This window comes from Mytilus californianus, unplaced genomic scaffold (genome assembly GCF_021869535.1).
Source record: "Mytilus californianus isolate M0D057914Y unplaced genomic scaffold, xbMytCali1.0.p SCAF_3, whole genome shotgun sequence".
NCBI classification, from domain to species: domain Eukaryota; kingdom Metazoa; phylum Mollusca; class Bivalvia; order Mytilida; family Mytilidae; genus Mytilus; species Mytilus californianus.
In genome coordinates, this window is record NW_026262679.1 from 73607101 (window position 1) to 73622288 (window position 15188).

The 15188-nt window shown below is 31.7% G+C and overlaps 1 long non-coding RNA gene across 2 annotated transcripts in view; it reads left to right on the plus strand.

Annotated features, from left to right (window-relative positions):
* The first annotated feature begins 427 nt into the window (after positions 1-427).
* LOC127735063 (uncharacterized) overlaps positions 428-15188 on the plus strand; it is a 28407-nt gene continuing 13646 nt past the window's right edge. Inside the window, exons 1-3 of one of the 2 annotated variants that reach the window (XR_007998001.1) lie at positions 428-590; positions 1523-1575; positions 8440-9447. This is a non-coding gene — a long non-coding RNA (uncharacterized LOC127735063). Of the gene's footprint in view, positions 591-1522; positions 1576-8439; positions 9448-15188 lie in introns of those variants that run through there. The other variant, XR_007998000.1, reaches the window with a different exon arrangement.

A 15188-nucleotide genomic window follows, 5' to 3' on the forward strand; every position in this document is an offset into this window, starting at 1 on the left:
TGTAAACACTAATAGGGTAGATTTTTCAACATAATTGATGGATGTTGGACGAATTTTTGCGTTTAAAATTCAAAGAAATTGCTACGTTAAACTGCAAACATTTATTTACTGTTCCGACTGTATATATTTTTTGAAAAACCTCAACAAAGAACCAAAATAATAGAAATTAAAAGCAAATTGGACACATAAATCAAACTACCAGTAAATTTCTCTTTTTGATGATAATCAATTCATAAAGTATATGACCGCATATCAATTATATTGTAAATAAAAACAAATGAGACAGTTTTATTTAGGAAACGTTCTTTGAAGCTAATACAGAAGTTAACATTTAACATTTTTGTTAGGCATTCATCAACGTCAGCAAATTTTGAGTCATTTAATTGTTTGGGAATCTTTTGTAACGCCACGTCTCCTTGCATTCGAGCCTAGTACAAAACGCTTGAAAGAAAAGATGTAATCGTGGTTGTAATAAAAATCCAACACTGATATTGTCTGAACATATAAATTCAAGGATACCACAGTAAACCTATATAAACTCGCAAGTTGGCAATTTCCTGACCATCTACTTCTTTTATCATTAATTCAAAGTAAGTTATTTTCATTATTAGAATAACAAATTATAGAGTAAACAGTTTAGTGTAATGAAAAGAATAACACTTAAAATGTTATTTTTCGACACTCTCCGCAAAAATAGACTGTAGAAGGTTGAAGGTTGGCGCCTATGAAAACGTTTAAACCCGCTGCATTTGTTAGCACCTGTCTTAAGTCAGGAACCTGATGTTCAGTGGTTGTCGTTTGTTGATGTGGTTCATAAGTATTTCTCGTTTCTCGTTTTTTATATAGATTAGACCGTTGGTTTTCCTGTTTGAATGGTTTTGCACTAGTCATTTTTGGGGGCCATTTATAGCTTGATGTTCGGTATGAGCCAAGGCTCCGGTTGAAGGACGTTCTTTGACCTATGATGGTTTACTTTTACAAATTGTGACTTAGATGGAGAGTTGTCTCATTGGCACTCATACCACATCTTCTTATATCTATGTAAACCGTCCGAAAAGTGAAATCTAAAACAAACACAGAATACTAGAACTCCAATCAGCTACGAAGCAAAGAAACGATCTTTGAAACAGTAAGATGTGCGGTAAAAATGAAAACAACACGTTATAAATTTCATGCATCCGAAGCGCTTTTCTAAATTTACCTTCATCAGGAACGCTCAATGCCAAATGTTTGAAAGCCAAGGATGTATAAGAATCGAAACAGTTGAAGAGCTATATACGACTGAAAAGGGCATAAAATAGCCAAATCCATACAAGATTAACTCTGCCTGAGGTAGTTGAAACCTTATTTTCTAAATAATTTCAATATTTATAAACGGACATTTTTAGAAAGGTTTGTTATAAATCATGTCTGTACCGAAGTACGTTTAATTTGTAGGAATATTTGTTTTATCAAAAAATTACTTGCTTATTTCAAATATGCAATCATTTATTTAATGTTCGCGTTGATTGTGTTATTCCAGATCCACGATGAAGTTGCTGATTGTTGTGTTGTTTGTTGCAACCTTTATTACAGGTGAGTAATTTATCCGTATATATTCAGTTATGCAACAATACACAATTGATTGAGGATCTATTAATTCCTCTTTAATATTTTCTGATCCTAATTATGATAATGATAATCATTTTATTCATGATAAAGTATTATTATTATCACGCTACTTATATTTAATTTTCTATGATTTATACTTCAAATTACTTTTCTGACATTCACAGTTGGAAATCGTTATGTACATAAATGCATTCACGAAATTACATCTTTTTTCAACGTCCATACCTCATCCATATCAACAGCAACAACTGCATTCAAAATAATAACAGAAATCATGATAACCATCACTATCGCGGTCACTGCGAACACCTTCATTACCTCCTACCTGTCGTCTTCCTAAAAAATCCTGAAACGCTATCAAATGAAAATAACTCTTTGCAAATTTTTCGATTTATCTTCATCGCACACGCTACGCCAAAAATGTTTAAAAGCGAAGGAGGTAAAAATACACAAACAAGTTAGGAACGATATGACCAAACGGACTTAAAAAGAATATCCAAATTAACCTTAGGTCAAATTTACTTGATAGAGTTTCCAATAAATTTCTTAAAAGAGAAATGAGCTTAACTTCTGTATTTGCTAGTCAATCAAAGAATTAACGCTTTATTTAGATGAAGGTTCATATCAAATTATATTATAATGTACAATAGTTCATTCGACTTTCTTTTGTAAAAGTGTGAGGGGTTTCTACACATACCCTACTGGAGTATTATGATAAACTTTATTGTCTTAAAGTATATAAAATACGGCTTGCGATGAACAAAACACAAATGAAAAAAAAAAACCATATATACAACAAATATTTTAATAGTCAGTAAATCAAGAGTCTCTTGTTTTCAGTTCCATTGACCGTTTTAAAAAGGAACATAGGCTTTGTACCTGTTGAAAACTTGATGGATTCAATATATAATATACAATTGAAATTCAAAAAGTCAGTGTTTTAAGAGTCAATTTCATTAATTCAAGCGACTTTTCTTATATTTTTATTTCTTTCACAATGGAAAAAGAAATGAAATTCATCATCTATATCATTAGTAGAGCAAACATTACATAGTCTTAAGATTTCGAGGTACTTTTTTTTTAATATCAAAGACATATAATACAATACACCAATTTCTACATGAGGAAAATTTAATGTCTGTATGAAGTCAGGAATAAGACAGTTGTTTTCCGTTCGTTTGATGTGTTTGAGCTTTTAATTTTGTCATTTGATATTTTTGTTAATATACTTTTTTCATATAATGTATTATATTATGTCTGTTTATATCTACCCAATTCAAGTTACAAATTATAGTACTTCTGATTGGTTAACCAATTACACAACATATAACTCCACAGATAAGCAGATATGAGTATTTTGTTTCATTGGCTTACCAATCAAAATCATTATCTCCAGATTTAGATTTAAAGATATCCTCACGGCTTACAAAAAGGGAGAAGAGAGTTTAAACAAATTACAAAAAAGCATGAAAATTTTCATTTTATATATTTATCTAATTACTGGCCATACTGCATCTGGAATACAAATGAAAAAAAAAACTTTTGATGTACGCATATTCATATTACACACATAATTAAACTGTGAATATCCACCTTGGATCTGAAATTAATTCTCAAACTATCCTTCACTTTTTCATATAAAAGCATTTTTTCGTAACTTCGTTTGTTCATCGATCACACTAAACAACACTTCCTGACTCAAGAATGTCTCATATTCCGTTAAATTTTCTACGAATCTATAACTGGTCCTTTTTTTCTTGCTATGGAAAACGGATTATTACAGTTTTCTTGCACTTGACTAATTGTTTCGTAAAATAACCTTGTATCATTGCCTCAGAACACTATATTGTTGACAATGTATTAACTCTAACTGGGTGCGTATCTTTATCCAAAGGACTCTTAAAAACGAAATTCCACTCCTTTCAGATATAATATTCAAGGATACGATAAAAATCGTGAACTAACTATGAAATGGTGTTTAATATTCTTCGCCCTCAAAGGTCTCTGATGGAGCCCCACTGAAAAAGTCAAATAAAGATAATTAAAATGCATAAAAGCCGAATCAGTATTTTATACGATACCGTCCTGAACTTCATGAAACCAAACCAAACTTTATAAATATAAGAATCTTAACGTAAGTATGGTATTAATTCCGTGCTAACATTTTTATTCTATTGTCGTTTCTATATGAACGCAGACCTGGACGAAGACGCTTAGATTTTACCAAATGAGCCCTAACAGTACAAACATACATTATGCACTTTTGATTTTTACGACTTTTTAAACAAAAAATTCACTACAATAAAAACAAATAAAGGGAACAAAGCAATAATAAGACGTACCTTTATAGCCTTTGCTATATTTAGCTTTTCTTAAAAACAAGATGATGCGTTTTGAACTTTTCCAATATTCAAATCGTTGATGAAATCGACCCAGTGTGCATGCATAGTCTACCTCACTTTCATACTGGTTAATTCAAGCGATTGCCGCAGGCGATATCAAACCGCAAATTGAAATACTACCGCGGAAAAAAAACTAGTAAATCACGTGCTGAAAGTCATGTTGGATGAACGTTTTTCACATGTGATTACCACATGGCAAACGCATGGTTATGCGTGATACACGATATGAGGAACTAAATTGTACTCGATAGCACAGCTTTCTCGTGTAATTCAGTCCCTCATATCGTGTATCTACATAAAACCAACTGTTTGACATTTTGTAACTAGACCGTACCACATAAGCTAATCAGAGCGTTAAAAACCGACGTAGATACTGCGTACACAGAAATACAAATTACATACATAAGACAGATCATGCACAATACAGATAAACATATACATGTTATACATTTACATGTCAATAGATGCATGTCATACACAAGTTATTTAATACATATTAAAGAGTTCAAAATTAAGCACATATAATAAATGTATTAATAGATATAAGAAGATGTGCTAATGAGACAACTCTCCATCCAAGTCAAAATTTATATAAAAGTAAACCATTATAGGTCAAAGTACGGTCTTCAACACGGAGCCTTGGCTCACACCGAACAGCAAGCTATAAGTGGCCCCAATGTGACCTATCGAATAAGACTTATCACCGGGTTTGTACTTACATGAGCAACACGACCGGTCACAAATGTGGAGCAGGATCTGATCACTAGTACCCTTCCAGAGCACCCGAGATCACCCCGGTTCATGTTGACCCGTCTTTAGTTTTGTATATTGTGTTTTGTATAATATCTTTTGTTATTTTTCTTTTTTGCCATAGCGTTGTCGGTTTATTTTCGTCTTATGAGTTCGAATGTCTCTTTGGTATCTTTGCCTCTTTTCTATCTAAAGCACTAAAATAATGTATTCATTTATTAAGCTAAAGCACCAAAACATTATATGTACGCACTAAGCTAAACCAGTTAAAGAAATCTATTTGTCGTGTCTTAAGCTAAAGCTCTAAAACAGTATAAAAAGCTCAGATAATTGGAGCACACAAAACAATAAAATATTGATTCATGCATCTAGTAGATGAATAAACGACTAGAATATATGGCAAACACAGAAAAGAAAGAGGAAAACCATTAAAGCAACAAAAACAATTATTAAAGCAGTATCAACTCTACTCAACTCATTGCTGCCATAACTTCTTCCTCCTACTTTTATTCTAAAGTAAATCTGAACGAGCCTCAAGGGAGCAAAATGAGCACACCTAGTCGATAAACGAGTAGGACTTTCTGCAGTATCTTTGAAATAACTCATGAAAAAAATGCCTCCATTAACAAAAACATCCACACAACAAATACAGAAAGAAACTGATCCTGACAGTAACATGCCCTGCAGCAATGTCGATGCGCGGAAACATCCAGGCACCCTTAAAGAGTTTTCTTGAAACGATAAAACTTTAGGATTTCTAAACAAATATGAGAGACCTCACAGATGGCATATCCGTTCCAAATATTTTCCCAAAAGTTGAAAAATTCCATTTGAACTTTCTTAACCGCTACGTAGACATCAACGATTGACACGATAAGTCATAAATAACATATCAAGAAAGGAAATATACTTTTGGGTCCGGTTTCAAAAACAAAATGGTGGCTTACATTGACCGACATTTGCACAGGTACCACTCCACAGTTAGAAAAAGGTATTTAAAAGCACTTATAGGTCAATTTTTATGTAAATAGCATACCAAACCTTAGTTTAGAAACTCTCAAATAGGGTATAAATTTCTAACAGTAGTGGAACTTTAGATTTAATTCATGCCAAATTATAAAATCAAATCCTGCTAAAAATGTTTATTTGACTTATTCGCATGCAAAAGTATAAAGCGATATATTCTGAGCTTATTATATAAAGTGCAGTCTTTGGTTACAAGGGTGAAGCTAATGGAGTACAAATTTAAGACCGAACCATGACTTAGTGTCAAAAGAGGGACGAAAGATACCAGAGGAACAGTCAAAATGTTTACATTTGGTTGCTAAGGACAGTAAACAATAAAATTAACATGTATTGCCATCCCTTCAGAACTAAAATAAAATTTATCTTAAAAAGTGCATTTCTTTACTTTCTGATGTGCCATAAGGTAGCACTCCACAGTTAAAATATAAAATTAAAATTGAACCACAAAATGTTTAATCATCTACTATTCCTGGCTTTCTAATACATTAAGCCAACTGTTTATCATGTTTATGTCATACATGTGCATATGTATGTAATCAGTATTTTCCATAGATTTGATTTTCAAAAGAAAAAAATGGTGAAAAATAATTCCTTTTTTGTGTATCCATGGCAACATTCTAGATTCATTTACCATAAAATATTGCAAAAAAGGGACATAAAAATATCACATATTCCCCCAAAATTTGGTTTGAACTAGAATTTCAATGCATTTGGTTGATACTTTTTCTGAAACTGTTGACATTAATATACCAAATGATCAAATAAAAATTGGTAGTCTTTCGCCTCATTTTTTCGTAAAATTTGATCAAAAAATGGGAAAAACATTTCAATGATTTCCGGATCGATGTCTGGTATGGATATGAAAATACGGACTGTCATACAGAAGACAGCTATAATACATACATCACGCAATCTTGCTTGATGTTCCTTTAAACCCACTATGAAGGCTATATTATTCTTCAGCTATCCAAAAATGAATTTAATTTCACACTAGCTCTCATATTTGAAAAATCCACAGGGGCTAAAATGCGAAACTGCACACCCAACTTTGGATAGCTACCACAAAGGCAGTACCGATTGATGACGTCATGATGGTTACCCTCCCGAAAAATGCAATCTCAATTTTGTGCAGTTAGAGAATGCCTTCATGACAAGACTGGTGTCAGAGGCTTTTATATTATAATAATAATACTAATTATCAATATTATTATTATAATCATTATAATCATTATCATTGCTTTATATTAATCACTATTACTTATGTATACATGTTAACATATTGGGCAGAACAATTCTTTCAGTTTTGTAATATGACATTGAATCGTGCTTTCTTCTGACACTAAACGGAGTGTAATAAGGAAAAATTAGCTGATCTGTTTGGTATATCCCGATACGAATTGCGAAATTTCCATTGGCTATTTCTTTGGTCAATGATGGCTTTCAAATGTCACAACGGAAAAGTTTTCCTTCGTGACAATTAAGAAATGTTATTTTTCAATAATATACAAATTCTCACATTGCAACTTAAAGTCTTCTTTTAGTCAAATTTTATTATTGTAAAACGTACAAACCGCTTAATTTTGATGTACCGTGGACACCGGAAAAGGACATTTGCCGTGACCCTGTCCAGGTGCCAAAAAAAAAAGCCAAAGTCTTTCAGAATTTTTAATTCAACTGAAAGAAAAATGCAAACAACTCCAAAGATTTAGATATACCTTGATATCAACTCTCGTTAATAAGTTTTAATAATGATCATAAACTCACTAAAGGCTCTTTTGAAATTAAATAACTCGAGTTGATATCAAGCGATATCAAATTCTCACACGTCAGGAAACCTCCAAATAAACGTTTCTTGGTTCGAATATCAAAATACGGCAAAGTTATTCTTCAATATTTTAGAGAAAATGTTTCGAATGGTGCCATTCATTACACTTAAAATACATAGTAGAATTTCGTTATCTATCTAAGCTCCTGAAACGGAGCCATTAAATTTAATCCTCTTTGTTCATAATTTCATTAATTTTGAATTTGCCTAATTTACAGATTTCTTTTAACGATACGTTAAAACAATTTACTTTGACTATTACCATTCAACAGAAATTTAAGTAACGTTATACTATTAGTGCTTGCAAGTGCGTGATGATCGTGTTTCAATAGTAACATATTTTAAATTTGTTACATGCGTAGACTACTATCATTTTTTTAGTGCTTTTTTAGTTTGCTGATAATAGTTTGTAATTAAGAAAATTACTTCTAATAATGTAAAGACGTCTCAATAATAGTTAAAATAGTAGACACAATGAATAGGCGTTGATTTTGTCAGAAAGGTATTTTCCTCTCATGGTATCTTTTCATCAAACTAATGGTTATCCATTGTATCTCGAGTATTTATACATGTACCGTCGTATATGTACTTTTTATTACATCTAATGATGTGCTAATATGTGGCTCTATTGGTGTTTATTGGATCACGATTGAAATGATTGATATGTTGCGACACAGTTCTGTCCTTTGCTTGTTTTGAACTGTTTTTTTATACACTTTTGAAACTGATAATACTAGTAGTTTGCAACTGAAAGAGACTTAAAGCGCAACTTATAGTAATTCGTTAGTTTGTATAATGAGTATATTTGTTTTGTTTTTTTTTTAGGATTTCAGATCGTTGATTCGAGTCCTGCCCGTAATTCTTGTGGGCCATTTAACTGTTATTATTCTTTTGATTGCGGATTTGGTTATCCAGATTGCGTCAAAAACTGTAGGAAATACAAGGGATGTGCTACAGCAGAATGCATACAAAATTCATGGTGTTGCTGTAAGCAGTGTCCTTGAAAGTACAGAGAATAATTCTTGCATCACTAAAAGACATACGCCTGTTATGTTATGCGTTTTAATATTTTTATATTGATCATTTACATTTCAATAAGTTGCGATGCTCTTACAGACGAAAATACGCCTCTTGACAATAAGAAGGTCTTTCTGTTTATAAGGGTGTTAACACCTTGAACACTGCCATTTTGAAGATAATTGGTTAAAATACATCGGATTATCGTGCATATATAACATTTGAACATTCAGAAATTAAACAAAAGAAATCTTTTTGAAACAAAGCTGGTATTTAGAATTTCAAATGTTGTACCACCCAAGTTCTTTCTATTTAAACAACATTTGAAAGGAACTTACAAGAAACACATAGAAACTGTTATTTTTTTCTTATTTGAAAGTTTATTATACTGTTGTGACCTTGAACACTATCATTTTGAAGACAATTGGTTAAAATACATCGGAATATCATGCATATTAAACATTTGAACATTCAAAAATTAACAAAGAAATCTTTTTAAAACAAAGCTTGTATTTAGAATTCCAAATGTTGCACCACTCAAGTTCTTTCAGCTTAAAACACATTTGAGAGGAATTTACAAGAAACAAAAAGAAAATGTTATTTTTTTCTTATTTGAAAGTGATTTTCGTATAAACAAAACTGATGTTTATCACATTCAATGTACACAATTCAAGAGGGAGGAGGAAGGTACAGGAAACTTTAAATTTATTTGAAATATCATATTTTATGTCATAAATGTAGTTGATACCAATTTGATTACGTTTTGTAATATGTCAATATCTTTTAATCAAAAACATTTTGATTGATTGATAGATAGATGGCGTTTAACACAACTTTCAGCACTATGGGCTATTTCGTGGTGGTAAGTTTTTATTGGCGAAGGAAGCCAGAGTGATCGGAGATAACAATCGAACTTCGGCAGGGAAACTGACAATCCTACTACTGAGATCACTAGGCCGCCAAGGCCCCTCAAGCACAGTTTGAAAAACTACATTTTAAAGTCATACAGCTTTCTTAGTTAGGTATAAATCTGCTGGTCTAAGAATCCTTTGTCTGATCTAAAAATTGTAATCAATCATTTTCTCTGAATCAACTTATATAGTAATACATGTAATGGTTGTATTTATTTTGTCAATAATTGTTAAGTGGACAGAATATAACACTGTAACATACTGTTAAGAACGAACATGTTAATCTTAAAATTACGTTAACATACGTGATATTGTTTGGGTGGTACTGAAAGCAAGAAACAATTTGATTCCAATCATTTGATATAAGGCCTTCATGCAGGTCAGAGGCGAAGTCTCATAAACATTTTATTCATTCAAGTTTTGTGGATATGTTATGTATTTCCTAGGTGGCTTTGAATAAGAGAGGTGAAAAATACCAAAGGAACATTCAAACACAATTGGAAACATTTTCTCTTTAAAATTGAAGAATGTCTTTATTATATTTTGATATTAAAATCAAGAAACAGTTATAGAATATTTCAATTGTATTCTATTTCAAATGAGAGGTGAAAGATACCAAAGAGACATTCAAAAAGTCGAAAATAAACTGACAACCCCATGGCAAAAAAGAAAAAGATCATAAAAGACAACCAACAGTATACAAAACACAACATAGAAAACTAAAGACTGAGCAACACGAACCCCACCAAAAACCCGGAGGTGATCTCAGGTGCTCCGGATAGTAAACAGATCCTGCTCCACATGTGACACCGTCGTGTTGATCATGTAAGTACACATCAGGTGATAAATCTAATTCGGTAGGTCTCATTCGGGGGAAAGGAAGACGGGATTTTGGTTACGACGAACCAGATATTCCATAACGATCAACCAACTTGTGACGGCGTACGTAAAACTTTCGAAGGGATTTCAACTTTACCACTTGAAACTCTTGGTTTATTTGCTTCCTTGTGAGCAGCAACCCTCTATCAAGGAAATCATGATAGGAAACGCAAGCCCTGGGGTATCGTATCAAGTGGGAGATATATACTCCATATGCAGGCGCTGCTAGAATGTTGCTCCATAGAAATGGTAATTTCACAATTGGGAAGCAGAAATCATCTCTTTTGCCGTAAAGTTTTGTTCTCAACCGACCACCATTGTCAATTTCTAGATATAAGTCAAGATATGAGGCAGATTTAACTGCATCTGCTGTATTCCGTATTTCCAGTTCAATATTTGAATTATTTAGTGAGAAGACATCATCTATATAGCGGAAAGCGAAATAACCTTACATGAGATCAGATACAAAGATCAAAATTACTTTATTGACAAAAAAGGATCATCAAAATTGTTCATTAAAGAATACAAATAAATGTATCGTTGTCAGTTTTAATCCAGCTTTGTACAAATTTCTTGATTATTTTTCAAGTTTTACAAAAATTAGCTTGATGAATCATTTTTTTCCCCCCAGGAAGATATATGAAGTAGCGTTAATGAAATTTGTAAGTTTTATAAAATAAAAAATTAAAACATCAATCTAGCAATAAAAGACATGATAGAAAAGATGTATTCGTGGTTGTAATAAAAAGTCAGTAATGAATTGGTCTAAACATGGATTCAAGGTAACCAAACTGAACCTGTTTAAAGTCGCATGTTGGCACTTTTCTGGGCATTCTTTTTGTCATTTAATCAAAGTAAGTTATTTTCCTTTTTTGTATAACAAATTATAGAGTATACACAATTGAAAAAAAATAATGCTTTAAGTTAGACCTTTAAATCTCAGAATTTTGACAATCTTTGCAAGTGTAAACTGTAAACCGTCGGAAAAGGGACATAGAAAAAAAAATACATAGAAAACCATAACTTGGATCAGCAACGAATCATGAAATTTTTTTTAAAGTTAAAGTGCGTGCTTTATCTATTTGGTTGGAATATTCATTTGATCCAAAATTTTACTTGCTGTTTCAAATATATAACGGATTATTTAATTTTCGCCTCGGTCCTGTCATTCTAGATCAACGATGAAGTTGCTATTTGTTGTGTTGTTTGTCGCAACCTTTGTTACGGGTGAGTAATCATATATGTATCGATTAGTCTACGGAAAGGTATATATATATATATTTCCAAAAGACCAAAAAAGTAAAAAGTATATTTTAAAGTATATATTAGGTATGTTTTATAGGGGTCTAAATACAGCGCAAACAACATTTTCCAAAAGACCAAAAAAGTGAAAAAGTATATTTTAAGTATATATTATATATATATACAAGTCTAAATTGAAAACAACATCCAAACCTATGATTGCGTTGGATAAAAACCGCAACTTTTATACGTGTGTATGCAAAACAAATTTCTTGTTAGAGGAGTCTCAATACAGCACAAACAACATTTTCCAAAAGACCAAAAAGTGAAAAATATATTTTAACAAAACGCATTTGACTAACAGGTCGAACAACAGTTGTTCTTAAACCCTGCTGACTGCCATTTGCGTTTGCCAAATAAACGGATCACCGATGTAACAAATGGATCTTAATTATAAATTTAATACTTAACAGAATATATATATATATAAATATATATATACAACTCGTCTAAACATCAGCCCAACAATGTTAGACCTGTAAATTTGCTTTCGCAAATATTTATGTTCTTTCCTTTCCATAGACTACCGTATAGCGGGAAATTTTCGCGGGGTGTTTATTTTCGCTTATTTTGGCGGATGAAGGAAAATAACGAAACTAAATTCCTCAAAATTTATGCATACATTCGGTACTTTCTCATAGCTAAGGCGTTTTGTAAACGATCTATGCGTTTCCGGTCGACGAGTCAATAACTGTTTATGATAGTTTAAACAAAACAAATTCCAAAGTGCATTATTCACATATAATTTATGAAATTGCCGCATGTCAAGTGTTAATTAGTTAATTAGTGTCAAATAATATAAGAGTGTAGGGTACTCTGTCGGGTATTTACCCTTTTTAATTAGTGTCAAATTATGTGAGAGTTGCAAATTACTCGTAATAACTTTATAACCTAATTAGTACATCAAAGGTCAATTTCGTAACTAATCAACCGTAACATTTACAAGACGTTTTTACACTTGTGACAAATACCTAAGTACCGGTATTCTATTCATTAACTGTATCAAAATATAAACAATAGATAAGACGTCATGCAAGTAAAATAATCATTTAACTTTAACAATAGACACTTGTTTGTCTATTTTTACCAATTTTTAAATGTAACTATTTCCGATTCCACCAAAATATTTAATTGGGATTACAGAATCCGCCAAAATAAAAACCGCTAAATTTTTTCGTATAGTTTGTTGACCCTTAATCGCGAAATTTTACACCCGCTTAAATAACCCGCTATACGGTATCCAATTTAGCACAATTCGAGTACTGTAAACCGGGAATTTTACGCGCCGTCTTTATTTCGCGATTTTATACCATAATCTAAATTCGCGCCATTTTGAATTCGCGATTTCCATGTGACGTACATAAATATTTTCATAAATGATTTAGAAAGTGAACACCTTTACATGTTTTGTAAATCAAGTGATAAAATCACTCAGATATCTTTTGTTTTCGGTTCATTAATGTTAAAGGACATTAACAGTTGTGTCATGTTTGCTTGTAAAAACACATAGAAAATGAAAGGATATGGAGTAAATGTACATGGGACAAAAACGCACACAATACATTGAAAGCATAGAAAATTATCAATGACCAGGGCTTTTTTTCTGTTCTTCACTCTTACCATTACAGGATTAATGCTTATTAATCGATCTTTTGATTTGATTAATCTTTGTAGAAGATTCAACGAGGTAGTACTTTTAAAACTGATTGACCGGTGTCATTTACATATTTATATATATATTCATATGAATAGAGTTTCCGTGAAATTTTCGCGGTCCTTTTATTTTCTTGTTTCACTTCTTACCGCGAAAATAGCGAAAATAAAACTGCCGCGAAAATTTCCCTGTTTACAGTAATCTTTTAATTAGTCTATTGATAGTTCATTTTGACCGACTTCTTGTTTCACAGGTTTTTGTAAAACGGAGTTCATTATCGAAGTTTCATGTTTTGTAAAATTTACTCACTAGTATCATATTTGTTCAATTTGTGAAATAATTTTCCAGATCAATAGTTTATAAAATATATGTGATTTTAAAAGGCCCTTGAAGCCAGAATGAAAAGATGGTAACTCCTTGGTGTAAGTATGTTTATTAAGATAAAGAGATGTCTGCGTTTTTTACCAGGTAAAATGAAACAATAAATGTGCCTTTTACATGTTTTGTAAACATTTTTCAATTTCACAGTTAAAATTAAGGAAAACATATAGATAAATATGATCAAAAGATAGTCTAGCCGATAGACATTCAAAAAGCGAATAGCAATAATTCAGTTATAAGATTGCAGGTTTGGTTTTTTATATTTCAAAGTATAAATCAAAAACTTTATCAGAATAAAGATATTGGTGGCATATTTCCTTCAGGCATCACGTTTTTCAATTCATCATGAATTGAAAATCGTAAGAACGTAAAAAAACTGATCATCATCATCATCATCATCATCATCATCATCATCATCATCATCATCATCATCATCATCATCATCATCAAGTTGCTTGAATTTTCCTTCAAAAGGTACATAGTACTTTATATATATATATAAATGAAAGCGGTATTTTTGAAACCAAAATTTTTATAGCAAGATATGTAAAAAAAATTAACTACAGTAGTGTCCGGTAATTCCGCCCGTCCGATAGACCCGCCCACTCCCATTTACTTCCGTAATTGTCACTTCCGTGAGTAATTCGTCTGCTATTTTATTCATACTTCAACTTCAACTGTACTTATCATCACTGCATGACAAATTTTAAACAAAAAATCCTTTATTACGAAAATATCTAGTGATATATATAATACAGTTCCTAAAGCTAACCATAATCATATTATTGCTTACTAAACTTTTTTGGGTTATCTGGAATTCCTTTATAAGTGGTCTATTAATAAAGAGATAACCTTTTCCTTTCGTAAAATATATGATAAACTGGCCCTCAATACATATTTATTTCTCATGGGCGGATTTACCTGACACACACATTTCCGATAAAAACACGGATGATTCACTTGTTTTGTTGATTTTAAAATTCATTTCAGATATTTTTTGGGAAATGAGATAAACTACTCAAAAATGATTTGTCAGTGAATCGATTTATATTAAATTTGATACAATTTGTATATAATTAAGCAGAAATACATACGATCAAAGCCTTATGTGGTCGGATTTATCGGACTGCATCGTACAAACACTTTTTTTTAATTTGGGACACACAATCTTATTCCAAAATAGCCAGTGGCACTTTTTGTTTTTAATACCTTGATTACGATACAATGAAATCTTATCCTAGTGGTCATTCATGCATAGTTTCTTAGTACACGGGAAAAGTATGTGATATGAAAATTAGAAGACAAATTCAAGCGGTATAATTGGACGGGAAGTTGTAAGTATGTGCTAAACTTGTCACATGATCACTTGTGCTTTTATGTTATGAAAATACTCACATGATAAGAGCACGGCCAATTTCTCTTTTGATAAT